The 13649-nt window shown below is 41.5% G+C and overlaps 1 long non-coding RNA gene across 1 annotated transcript; it reads right to left on the reverse strand.

Annotated features, from left to right (window-relative positions):
- Positions 1-2322: 2322 nt before the first annotated feature.
- Positions 2323-4444, reverse strand: LOC129165048 (uncharacterized). Its single transcript, XR_008564485.2, has 3 exons — positions 4335-4444; positions 3934-4090; positions 2323-2495 (listed from the first exon to the last, which is right to left on the reverse strand). It is a non-coding gene; the product is annotated as an uncharacterized lncRNA (long non-coding RNA).
- Between the last annotated feature and the right edge of the window lie 9205 nt (positions 4445-13649).

A 13649-nucleotide genomic window follows, 5' to 3' on the forward strand; every position in this document is an offset into this window, starting at 1 on the left:
ACACGAACACGCAGCGAACGCGGAAGTATACCCCCGGAGCGTGGCCCCGCCCACGGCTGATGCGCTCTCGAGCTGCTCCCACGTGATTGGCTCGCGAGCTCTTTCTCCTTGCGAGCTCCTCCAGCTCTCAAAGACGTGATGCGTCCTCAGTCCAGTCACTCAAATCGACGGAGCCTTTTTGTCTCCCCTCCCAAGTATGGCATTAGGAATCAAACATCACATTATCAAACCACCGCCTGATTTTGTATCAATGTAATTATTTTTTTTTACTCCAAACGCAAAAAAATAAACCGAAGATAAACTATGTTTTGTGTTGATCCGTCCTCCCCTCCCCATCCGTGGATTTTTTATTCTGTGATCACACGCACATTAAAAAAAGTCCGACAAATTCTCCCTCCTTGTTTATCCCCACCCCTCGCAGTTTCACAAGCAGGCGTCTGGTTCTGCCGCAGAAGCGTTTTTGGGTTGGAGCAAATCAGCACCAGCCTCGTGTTTCAGCACCGCGGACAGCACCGTGCTTTTAAACGCTGCCCACACGTTCCTCATGGTCAATGGTCAGCTCTAGAGCAGGAAACAAAGGTGGGCGTTAATCCGGGATACCCCCACCAATCCAAGTACTGCTAAATAACACGGATACACACTATCGAGCCGATGGCTGCATGGAAGGATGTCCAGTTGAGCTCAGAGGAACAGTAGAGTCCAACCCTACGTCCTCCAGGGCATGTTTTTTCTGCTTCTATTCCTGATTTTAATCAGTAGGTGATTAAAAGGCTTCTGTGGAGCTTGAGGACCTGCTGAGCAGCCAATTTAACCATTTAATCAGGTGTGTTGAAGCAGAGAAACAACTAAAACATGCTGGATAGTGGTCCTCGAGGTCTTCTTTTATCATATTTATGCGTTTCAGATGGGGGGTGGGGGGTGGGGGTTGACATTTCGCCAGGCAAAGTTGACCAGATTAAAAACAAAATGCAGTTTTTCTAATAAAGTTATTTACTAAAGAAAAACAAAGGTATACAAACTAATTCGGCCCTTTTTGAAAAAGTAATTGACCACTTAACCAAATTAGTAGTTTTAACACCCTTGTCAGAGACACATGCCTGTGATAACTAGTAATTTTATATAGTATTTTGGCCATAATACTCATGATGGCATCAGATTTCACTTTTTTTTTACAACTGATATATTTGAACTGAAAACATCCCTTCAACTGGATTTCTGTAGACATATCAAGAACAATAACTTTACCCGTTTTATCGCTTGTGAAATACAGTTGGCATAAGCCATTGTGACATTTCTGGGGGTGTTTTAAAGTGGCAGTAATCAAATTAAGAGTTGGCCCCTGTGTGACCATAGACATGAATACGTAAACGCCTCATTGGGCGCTGGAGAGCGTAATGGCAGCAACTATTTTTGTACAGCCTACCGTTGCAACAACTGGCATACTATTGATGACAGATCACGTAGGATTACTATTAACCTCTCTAGCCTACCTGTTGGGATTTTATATTTTAACTTCTTCAGTTTAATTATATTTATATTTTAATTATCATGCAATACCACATGTCTGCTTTTGTGAAAAAGCTTTATGAATGTGTTGTTTAGTTGGGTAAGCACCTTCCTCAGTAGAAATAATTGCATGGGGAAAATAGAGACCCATCTAAGGTGGCGGCCGGCCACTACTGCAGCTGCCATAGGCAGTGCCAGTCCACTGGGTGTCTGTCTGTCTGTCTGTCTGTCTGTCTGTCTGTGTGTGTCTACCTATTAGCCTAATTGTTTATCCAGAGCTAACCTTCATGTCTCCAACTTCAGGCTGTTCAAAGGGCAATCTATGACAGGAAGAAGTTTTGTTCACAGCAGTTCCACAGAAGCTCACTTGAAATGATCTGGAAAATCACTTTACGATCTGAAGTCTGCAAATGTTTAACAAAACCATACAGGAAATTCTTTTTATGGGAGTAATCTGAGTAAACAGCCACGGTGGCGGTAAAAATAGTAATAGTAAACACTGCATCTAACATAAAAAGGCTGCCATTTTAGTGACGGTCTTGCAAGACAGTGTTGAAAATTTCCTTCTTGTAAATTTTCCAACACACAAAAACAAATATTTACAGAAGAACATTTGTACAAATGTGTTAAACTGCTTTTAATGGTCATTTTTAATGCTAAAAATGACCAAGATTCATGCACAAGACAGTTTAGATTCCAAGTCAACTTGGGTCCCTTTTAAATAAATAGAAATAGATGCTATCCATCTGCTTCTGTGTGATGAATATAAAGTCCATTCACAAGCAGGAAACTAACAAAACCCTCATGCAAGATAAGGACTGTGTTATTTTAGCATTTATTGTGTGGACATTTTAATTCCATACAGACAGAAAAAATGTATGACTCCATGGCTGAAAGTTTTTGAAAAATGAATTTGCCTTATGTTTGGTTCTTCTGTAAGAGGTCCTCACGGCTGCTAGTGGTTCTGTGGCATTGGTGGCCGATGTGAGCTGTAAAAACAAGATTAAATTAGACAATAAATCTGTTTTTCAGACAATACCAATAACCCCCTGACATGCTACATTTCTTCAAGAAGCCCACTTTGTCTTTGTAACCGAGATCAGTTTGGCAGAAAATGAAATATAACATGGACACAGCAGGGCACATCTATGTGAATACCATTGTATCATCTGCAAAGAGATGTTTGCCTTTCACATAACATTTAAGTAATATATGCTCCACATTTGTAGATTAAAAACTGCTTCTATTGTATAATGATTGTCATAATTGTCATGTTCATTCAAAACTAGGTTTTTTGTTTGTTTCTAATGATGAACCTAATATTTTGAGGGAAAAACAGAGGCCTGGGCCCTTTTTAGTCCAAAAATAGAGATGTTGCTCAATTGCAACTGAAAAAAACGATTCTAGTTGCATACTTTGTTTCAAGATTCATGACCAAAATCCAATTTGTAACAATTTGGTTGAAGTAAACTTTTTCTTTGAGAATTTCATGAGTTGAGCTGACATGGTACAAAAGTCATTTGCAGGCCTCAACCCTTCTACATGCATGTTGCACTTCTGCCAACATTCAAAACAGGGCACCAGTACTGATGGTTAGCCAGTTTTCACTATTTGATACATGCATGTATTTAAAATTGCCAACTTTAGCATTAGCTTGAGCATAAATCAATCTTTTTTTAAGCTCTGACAACTTAGCATTAGCATATCAGGTGTGCATTTTAAAATATCCTTTTCTCCCAAAGTTCCACCAAACAATCTTCTATACAGTGCTCCCAGGTTTGGCATCTTGCTGACAGGAAATGTTTTAAGTCTTGAAGTTGTTCACATCCACAAACACCAGTTAGATCATTAGCATTTAGATGGAATAAGGGAACCCTTTAAATGACAGGACGTGGATTTGTTGCTCCTGTTTTTTACTGGTGGGTTTCAAAATACGGAAGTCAGCTGGGTGAAGCTGTACATTGGTCAAATCAGATTAATATTTAGTGATAAACTGGAGAATAAAAGACTACACTGTAAGAAATGAATTATTTAACCAAATTATGTCAACTGTTTCTGTTTGTGATGCACGTTGTTATATTTAAAGTAAATATACATTTTCTTTACATTTAAGCTACTAGGTTTAGTGGACCCAGCTGACATAACCAAGTTAAGTAAATTCAACATTTAGTTTCTTACAGTGTAGCTAGATTAGCACAAGAAAGGGAGTTATTTTTGTCGTTCAAGCATCACTGTCACCTTTTTTAAGCGTCTCACTGTAAGTTAAACATCCAGAGACTGCACCACAGCCTAAGCAGTCAATCATTCTCGTTTGGGATTGAACAAATAACCCACAAGCACTCGCTGAGCGCTGGTGTATCAAATACCGTGCTGCTCAGGAGAATTCTGTGCGTGGCAGCCAAGGAAACAATCATTAGCAAATCTTACCAGACTCCTGCAGCTTTGGTCCAGCACTGTCTTCCCGACAGGGCCTCGCAGCATGCTCCTGGCCAACCTCGCCATACCCAGGGAGCCATAAGAAATCAACCGTCTCCACTCAACCAAAACGACCAGGCATATTAGACTGCGAGTTACAAAGCACCCTCTGGGTTGAAAGATTAATTAGAGCTGACAAATCACATACTATTGGAAGCAGGCCCAATATATCACACAAAAATGGCTCACATGGAACAAATGAAAGTGATTCAGTGTGTCCAAGAGGCCTAAAATACTCCTTGCAGTCCTGTTGAATTATGGTTAGCACATGGCTACTTTCATCCCCCTGTGAATAAACTATTCAACCAGGAGCCCTTGGCTTACAGACATGCTAATGCACCGAGTGTATTCACCTTTTTTGTGACATTCTCACAAGCAGCAGCTGTTCTCTTGTAGGTTTGATACCACTTCAGCTGCTTGTTTGGACTGAACCTTCTGTTCTCATTCGGTCTCGCAAACAAACTTGTGTGTGGCACTCCATTTCCTGTCTGAATGTGCAATGGGCGTGGTCTTAAAGGGACATTGCTGTGATAAATACCACCAAAATCCCACATTGCTAAAGCTGACCAAAGTAGAAAAAAGCATCTTTAAATGATACATTTTCACAGTTTTTATAATCAAATGGAGTAGTTTTAAATGGAGAACAGTTTTCTGTGTTACAGGGTATTTTTGAAGTCAGAGTAAAGTTGCATAGGTCATGAGGGAGCTCCTTACTGTAAAATAATACACCTCTAATGGAAAACCAGGGCTTGAATCTAATCCAGACCACAGATGAATAAATTAGAATCATTTCAGGACCACAAAATACTAAATAGATGTAATATTTAACCAACCAGATGATGCAGGTCAGTGCTGAGGTTAGCTACCTCATCAATCTTATGACTTAAAGGTCTAGCATTGCTCAAAGGAGCACACATCAACCCAGGGTTGAAGTATAAGATAGTTGCAATGATGCAAGATCTTGCAAAAGTGGTTAGCAACTGGTCTGTGTTGTGAGTCTTAGCAACAATTAAGTGAAGTGTCAACTCAGTTCCTATTAAACTAAGTCATAGCCATGTCTTGATAGCTGAGATTAGCTGTGGTCAGAATCTTTAAAGAGGAACTGGGCAGTTTTGGTTAGCTTTCAGCACCCCCTAGTGTCTGTTTGTAGAACCGAAAGCAAAACCTCTTTGCTGTGCATTCATCTTTTTAGCTCCTTAATCTAACAGCTGAGATGTCTCCCACCATTGCCTAGTGTCTACAGGTGTGATTCTATCACTAAATTACACTAATCAGCTGTGTTCATGATCATAAACATGCAGGAAACATGCTGGAACCAGATTGCAGCACCAGGTATGTCAGCTTAATTTCTTCAAAGTCCCAACAGAGTGGACCGGCACCCGGAAGTTGCAAGTGGAGTATTCTGGCCACAGGGGGCGATGGGGGCTGGGTGGCCGTTCATTAACCCTGTAAAGGGTCATTTTAGTATATGCGGGCTCAAGAAAATGATTAAAAATATGAAAAAGATGCAAAGTGTCCCATTAACTGCATTGGCTCCAAAGTCAATCAGCTGTAGATGGTCAGTAAATGATTACTAGCTGTCCATTATCTTTATCATTATAATCTTACTCAGGCCATGGTGAGCTGGTGTACAGTATAACTCCAACTGTCATAATGCGAGAGGTGGGGGGAACACGGACAAACCTCCAGTCCCTCACAGAGACACACAGAGGCAAGCAGTAACAGACTCACTCAAACCTAGCGATGATTCAGAGCCTCCAATCAGCCTAACACACATGTTTTTGGTCTGTGCAAAAAAATCTGTTTATTGGTTCTTGAGATATTTTGCTATCAGACAAAGAAGGTTGCCACTAACAGTTGTTGGGCTAGGTTTCAGGCAAATGTCTTAGGCAATATGAAGTACTCGATGTGATGGGTAACACTCCCACCTACCACAACACCACATTTAAAGTCAACCTCTTGTGTTTGTTCAAATTGATTAGCTTTGGAAGTCAACTCAGTGGAAGCTGTCGTTTGACACTGTTGTTGTTGTTTTGCTTGTATGTTTTAATTTTATACATTTTATTGCTTTTTAGATTGTACTGTTTATGACTTTATATCTGACAAGCACTTTGGCTGGCCTATGTGCTATTTTAAAGTGCTGTATAAACAAAAGTAGGTACAGTGCAGTACTGTACAGTACAGTACAGTACAATATAATATAGTATAGTATGGTACAGTACAGTACAGTACAGTACGGTACAGTATAGTATAGTAAAGTACAGTACAGTACAATACAGCACAGTACAGTATTGTATAGTATAGAATAGTATAATTTGGTGTGGTAACATTTTTGTAGTATAGTATAGTATAGTATAGTATAGTACAGTATAGTATAGTGTTTTCCATGTTGCCCTTTTAAACACCAGTGTTTCCCTGCTGCCTCACACCTGACTCAAATGATTGAGTGATTGACAGACACCTGCTGCACTTGATGTCCTCCTGAGACGGCAATGTAAATCAGCTGTGCTGAAGCAGAGACTTGGAAAACATGCAGGTCAGTGTGCTCTGAGGACCAGGGTTGGGAAACACTGGTGCAGTGTAGTGTAGTGTGTTGTGGTCTGGTGTGGTGTGGCACTGCATAGCATAGTAGACTAGACCATAGTATGGTATGGTAAAACTATTAACAATAGACATCAAATAACAATAGATGTCAAATGTGTGACTCACTGTCTGGGTGACAGCTGATGGTGTGTTTTTGGAATCTGTAGCTGATCTGATTTATTAAAATGGTGCAATGCCCCTTTACAGTGATGAATGTCAACCGTAGACCTGCCACTCTAGTTGCTTTGTTTCAGTCACATGACCCTGTGTTGTGTTTGTACCTGAACTGATCCGCTCTGAGCAGTACCTACATTGATTTGCAAATAACAGCTGCTTCTCTAACTATTGCCTCCTTATATTATTATAATTTAACCGTGTTTATTTCTTAATTCAAATTTTTGCTTATCATTTATTTTTTCTTGTACCAAGTACAGCAGCAATTTCTTAATGTTGTGATTTTCACACAAATGGCAATAAACCCTTCTGATTCCGATTCATTGGACGACAATTTAAAATAATTGCATTTTCACTACAACATGTTTGTCCATTTCACATTGTCTGTATCTTCTTTGTTAATTTTTTTGTTAATGACGAGGTCTCTATTCCACCTTAAAATGATCCCAATCTCAAACATCACACTGAAAGCTCCATTTTATTCCTAAAATAGGAGTAAACCAGCCCCTTCACTGAATGAGCACTGCTGTGGCATGAGTCATGAAACATTCCCACTTCACTCCTTAACATTTTTGATCCTCTCATCTAATCTCAGCTCATTGACAATCAGTGCGACCGATCCACTGGGACCCATTTCCTGCTTTTAAATGTCAGAGGTGAGCTCTGTTGACCCCCCTGCCTCCTCTCTGCGATCTTTCTGGCACCCAGCGAGAATGAGAGGGCCGGCCATTTTATCACACACGGACACTCTGCTTCTGCACTGCCGGCAAAGGACTGAGATGTCAATAGCGGTTCCTTTGAGACATTATTGGACACTGAGCCGGAGCCTTTTGTGAGACGATGGTCCCAGTGTTGCATGGAGGTGATTATTAATGCTCCCTGCTGTCAGTGGATAAAAACGTGCCAAGATGAGCTCCAAGAAAAGCTGAAAAAAGAAGATAATAAGCAAATCTGCTCTGAAATAACTCACCGACTGCATTTTCACATAGAACCGGCGAGGCGCTGTCTCAGATGACTGGAGCTCAGAAAGGAGATAAAATGCTAAATATCTGTACACATAAATTCACTGGCACATGTTCCAGGTTCAGATGTGGCTCAAGTGACAGATATTGCAACTTGTTGACGTGGTAAAATAATACTCCCACAATCTCATTGATAAAGACCGATTAATTCCAAATGTTGCTAAAACAACATGTCACACTTGAGGCTCCTTTCCCTTGGAACCAACTTCCAAACAGCAGGTAGCCTCCTTTTTGAAAGACCTTAAGGTGAAGTTCAGCTCGGATCCTCCTGGCCCATCCCTTTAGTGATGCTGCTGTGATGTTAGACTGCTAGAGGACACACTGATCATGTTTCTTCCCTCTGCAGTCTTTATTCTCTCTACCCTCCATTTGATGCCCTTAAGGTGGTTTTGTTGTTTATCTTCCATACACAGCAAGGAGGTTGTCGGTTCAAATCCCATCTGCACAGCCTTTCTGTGTGGAGTTACCATGTCCCCCACCCCCAACCCCCCCTCATGCATGTGTGAGTTTTCACTAGGTACTCTGGTTTTCTCCCAGAGACCAAAAACATGCCCATTGAAGCTTGGAGACTGTGACTGTTCCCCAGGTGTGAGTGGCTGTGAGACTGGCTGCCTCTGTGTGTCTGTGATGGACTGTCAACCTGTCCAGGGTGTCCCCTGCCTTTCACCAGAAGACCACCAAGGATGGGGCACCAATCTACCCTGCTGAGGATAAAGTAGTGAATATCATGCATGCATGGGTGGGTGGATAGTTGGATGAATTGATTAATGGATGGATAAATGGAAGGATGGATGAACCCAAAGGGGTTCGAATGAAGGCAACTGGATTAACATGACCTGGATGATTGAGAACCTTCACCAGCAGGCAGCTGAATAGATAGTTGGATGGATGGATGGATACCTGGTCCAGTTTGATGATCTTCTAAAAGGACAGCTGGAATACGGATCAGGAAAGCTGTAGGATTTGCTACTTTTGTATAACATTTTCAGATATCTAAATACATTCACAGGGGAACTAGGCAGTTTTGGCTTGCTTTTAGCACCCCCTAGAGTTCATTTGTAGAACCAAAACCAAAACGTATCTTCTCTCTGTGTGTTCATCTTTTTAACACCTTAATCTAACAGCTGAAATGCCTCCCAGCTTTCATTAGTGTCTACAGGATTCATCACTAAATTAAATAAATCAGCTGTGTTCATGATCTAAAACATGCAGAAAACCTGCTGAAGCCAGACAGCAGCGCCAGGTATGTCAGCCAAACTTCTTCTAAGTCCCAACCAGGCGGCCCGCCAGTCTGAAGTTGTGAGTGAAATATTCTGGCCACAGGGGGTGATAGGAGCTGGGTGGCCTTTCAGTAACTCTGTAAAACGACATTTTAGCACATACTGGCTCGAGAAAATGATTTTAAAATGTTGCAAATTATCCCTTTCATGAAAATGGGTTTCCAAGGAAACTGAATGTGACAGATGTAAGATACACCAACTTTTTTTCATTTTGAAACTGGAGGACAATAATGGCAGAAAGCTGAAGGCCTCAAGAGCACCTGTCTATTGTCTGGTGATGTCTGGCCAAAATGGTCTTTCTGGAAGAAATGCAGCAAGAAATCTCAAATCGTGGCATGAAAACAACACAAAGCAACCAGAGCGCATTTAGGCAACCCAACTTACCTACGACTCATCAGCACTGCGAAATAAATGCCAGCTAAAGCATCAGAAGAGATGCTTTCAGATGAGTCAACGGCCCAAAACGTTTTAAAGTTATGGAGAATAAAACCTCCTAAACAAACGTGTTTGACTGGGAATGATGTTCATTAAAACACCCTTTTCTAGAATGTAACCATAAAATAAAGATACCTTTAGGTCGATCTAAGTGATCTGCATTATGAAAAACAGAAACATCACATATCTCACACTGATGATCACATAAACTTCAATGATATGCCAAGTTCACGCTTTAAATGGGTGTGAGATCACCGGTAAGTTTGCATTTTTCCCCGTTGTCCCTGAGGTTGACGCTCGTGCATGATGTCACCGTTTGTAGACCATCCAATACGAGTCCTGCTGGGAAGCTGGTGCTCCCACTGTGACCGTTAAAGCTGGGTAATAGAAGACTGGGTGAAGTCATCACAGGAGCACAGGGATCACAGAGACAAAAAACAGCATCATGACACAGCGACTCATAATACCTGGATGAGTGGTACGAGATTTACCCAACAAATATAGTTGGATTTATTTAGTAATGTGCAGATATTTTAATTTTCTAGATATTTTGTCACCAGATTAGTCTGATTTTCATTATTTTTTTAAAGCATCTTGATAAACAGTTCGCCGGGCTTTCCCAACACTTTTAGGAATCTGTTTTGGACTTTTGTTGCTTTAGAACTTTTTATGCTCATTCCTGGTACCTTAGCATGAAAGCAAGTTCACCTGTTTATATTTTTATTCTTATTGAGAAAAACAGAGAACAAGAAGGCAAAATGTCAGACCTAAAAATCTAGCAGCTAATGAAGCTCTTGTCTTTAAGAATCAGGGAAAATGTCCAGTGAAGAGCTGAAACAGGACCTAAAAGCTACTACTTGTTAATCATTGAAACTGTTTTATCGTTGATATTTGTTAGATTCAACAAAAACGATGAGAAAAATGGCCACTTCATTACCTGGTATTCTTTCAACAACCCACTTAGTAAATTAGCCAGCTACCAGCTAAAACAGGAGTGCCTAATTTTGGAAACATTCCAACGATACGTTTTTGTACCCGTGACTGAAGGAGCACAACGATATGCAGCAAACACTTTATTCATGGATGGAAATGACAGGACATGTGGGTTTAGAGGAGGAAAAGAATGAAAGACAAGCTTGTCCATATTAAACAATCTCTGAAATAAACACAATATAAACACACAATAGTTAATACACTATTGTGGACCAGAGACCCTCATAAAAGCACTGTGCCACGCATGTCCATTGTGTGGCCTGGGGGCCATTTGCAGCCCTCGGAGTGATTTTGCATGTCCCATTTTAGAATTGTGGAATTAAGTCTCTCCAGGAGGCTGTTTATATAAATTCATATTTTTTAATATTTTGTAGAATAGAATAGAATTCAACTTTATTGTCATTGCACGTGTACAGGTACAGGGCAACGACATGCAGTTTGCATCCATCCAGAAAGTGCTTTAGCCGTGATATAGATGTATTACAATATATGTTAGCAATACTATAGATGTGTAAGTATATTACAGAAATGGATCTATTATGTATGTTATAATGTACACGGTATGAAGTATGTTATGAATATTCTATAATTATAAGTATGTACAGGCTGTAGTTAATACAAGCAGTCCATGAGTTTAACGTGGGTCATATGTCAGGAGGCAGAGTTCAGGAGTCTGACAGCTGTGGGGAAGAAACTGTTCCGTTACCTGGTGGTCTTAGTCCGGAGGCTCCTGTAGCGCCTCCCAGAGGGCAGCAGGGTGATCAGTGCATGTGATGGGTGACTGTGGTCTCTGATGATTTTCCCTGCCCTTTTCAGACACCGCTTCCTGTAGATGTCCTTTATGGCAGGAAGTGGTGCTCTGGCGATGCGCTGGACAGTTTTCCCGACCCTCTGCAATGCCTTCCGGTCTGAGGTGGAGCAGTTCCCATACCAGACTGTTATACAGTTGGTCAGGATGCTCTCGATGGTGCAGCGATAGAAGTTCACCAGGATGTCTGAGGACAGGTTGTTCTTCCTCAGAGTACTCAAGAAGAAGAGGCGCTGGTGAGCCTTCTTGACCAGCTTGGAGCATTTGGTAGTCCAGGTGAGATCCTCAGAGATGTGGACTCCCAGGAACTTGAAGCTGCTCACACGCTCCACTGCCGTCCCCTTAATGTGGATGGGTGGATGTGGGTCAGCATTCCTCCTGTAGTCCACGATGAGCTCCTTAGTCTTCTCAGTGTTGAGCAGCAGGTTGTTTGTGTCGCACCACTCAGTCAGACAGTCCACCTCCTCCCTGTAGGTGGTCTCATCGTTGTCACTGATGAGGCCAATCACCGTGGTGTCATCTGCGAACTTAATGATGGTGTTGGAACCATCAGCAGGTCTGCAGTTGTGGGTGAAAAGGGAGTAGAGGAAAGGGCTCATCACACAGCCTTGTGGTACACCAGTGTTCATTGTGATTGTTGATGAGCAGCGGTTATCCAGTCGGACATGTTGAGGGCGGTTGGTTTATGCTGAAACTTTAACTAAAATATGTATTTTAGGCCTTTTTTGAGCAGAACAAATGAAATATTTAAAATATTGTTAGCATTCTTTAAAAAAGTATAATGTTTGTGGCCCAATAGGAGTTTTAACTTTATAATTTTGGCCCTCGTCTTGAAAAACTGCCATCCCTGCACTATGCCCTCTGTTGTCCTGGACAAAGTTGGGCATCTTACCTTAAAAAAGTAATTAGTTAGTGTTACAAATTACTTTTCCCCCAAAATAATTTAGGAAAAAGTAACTCAGTTACCAGATTTCAAAAGTAGTTAGTTACATAGCAAAGTAACTGTGACGTTACTTTTTCGTGCCACCAGTAACGGTAACGGCATTGCTGCAATGGGAAAAGTAATTAATTAGATTACTCCTAAAAAAGTAACGCTGTTAGTAACACTGTTATACTTAAACACTAATACTCCCAACACTGGTCCTGGAACACTCCCCAGGCAATAGAGAAATCTGACGGGAAATCGTCTCCGTCAACACGTGTGTGCAACTGCAACTGAGCGGCTCAATAAACCAACATTATTTTAGCTTGTAGTCCTTTTGGAACCGATTTATTAGCAATAACTCGACAGTTCACACGATAACAAGAAAGGAGAAAGATGGTCGCATGCATTCAAGAACATCTGTAGTTTATTTTCTGATCTAGTTACCTCAGCTACAGAAGCAGGAAATCTGGAAATCTGCGCCTGTTTTATTTGAAAAGTTACTGAATTTTTTAATCTGCTCTCATGTTTGACTTCCTGTCTGTTCTCGGAATGTCTGATTTCAGTGTTTTTTTATGTTTTCCTTTGATTTTTGTTTTTATGCCCAGGGGGACCTCCATAAAATTTTGATGGGGGTGGCCAGATGGGGCATGTCATGTTGTGGGCAAGCTGTTTAACCCAGGACATGAAGAACCACACGAAAATATCAGGTAAGTAAAAATAATAACATTATTTATTAAATGAGGAAAAGGGAAACTAAAGACGCTGCTCCAAGAAACAGGAACAGGAAGGAACCGGAATCTAAAAATGAGAGAATAAACAATCGTGAATACGTGCCAGAACCAGAGAACCAAGAGAATTAGTCTTTTTGGGGAAAATAGTTCTTACGGTCATAGAGCAGGTCTTAGCGGTGGTGAACTAGGTGAAATCCAGCAGAGGAGAGGCGACAGGAACAATGGTTGAGGCGGAGATGGCTAGGAGATGTTTGTTTGAGTCCAGGGTGTAGGTTGGCAGGCAGGCGGGCGACGGAGAGTGGAGGCCAGAGGATCCTGAACGGTGGGACGTTGAATACAACTCCAGACGTGGTTAAAGATGCAAGGTGAGATAACTAGAGACAAAAACACAGGATTTCGCAGGACAAGTTCGCAGGAAATCAGGAGATGTACTGGACTGGAAGCTACCCTTGGTGAGAGTATCGACCGGCGCTGGAGTTGTGTCACACCGCTCCTTAAACCCCCTGGCCCTCTGATTAGTGAGATCAGGATCAGCTGGAGCTTGCTGCCACGCCCACCTGTAAACAGAAAACTTGATGCTGTCCGGTCTCCTTAGAATGTTTAAGGCAGACAGTGACAGGGGCCAAATACATTTTTGGGGTGGCACACCAAATCGGTCCTTGTGTTGACTCTGGGAGAGTTTAGCCTGTAGCGATGTGTTGCGTTGCTCCTTTGTTC

The sequence above is a fragment of the Nothobranchius furzeri genome, chromosome 2, assembly GCF_043380555.1.
Source record: "Nothobranchius furzeri strain GRZ-AD chromosome 2, NfurGRZ-RIMD1, whole genome shotgun sequence".
In the NCBI taxonomy this organism is placed as follows: domain Eukaryota; kingdom Metazoa; phylum Chordata; class Actinopteri; order Cyprinodontiformes; family Nothobranchiidae; genus Nothobranchius; species Nothobranchius furzeri.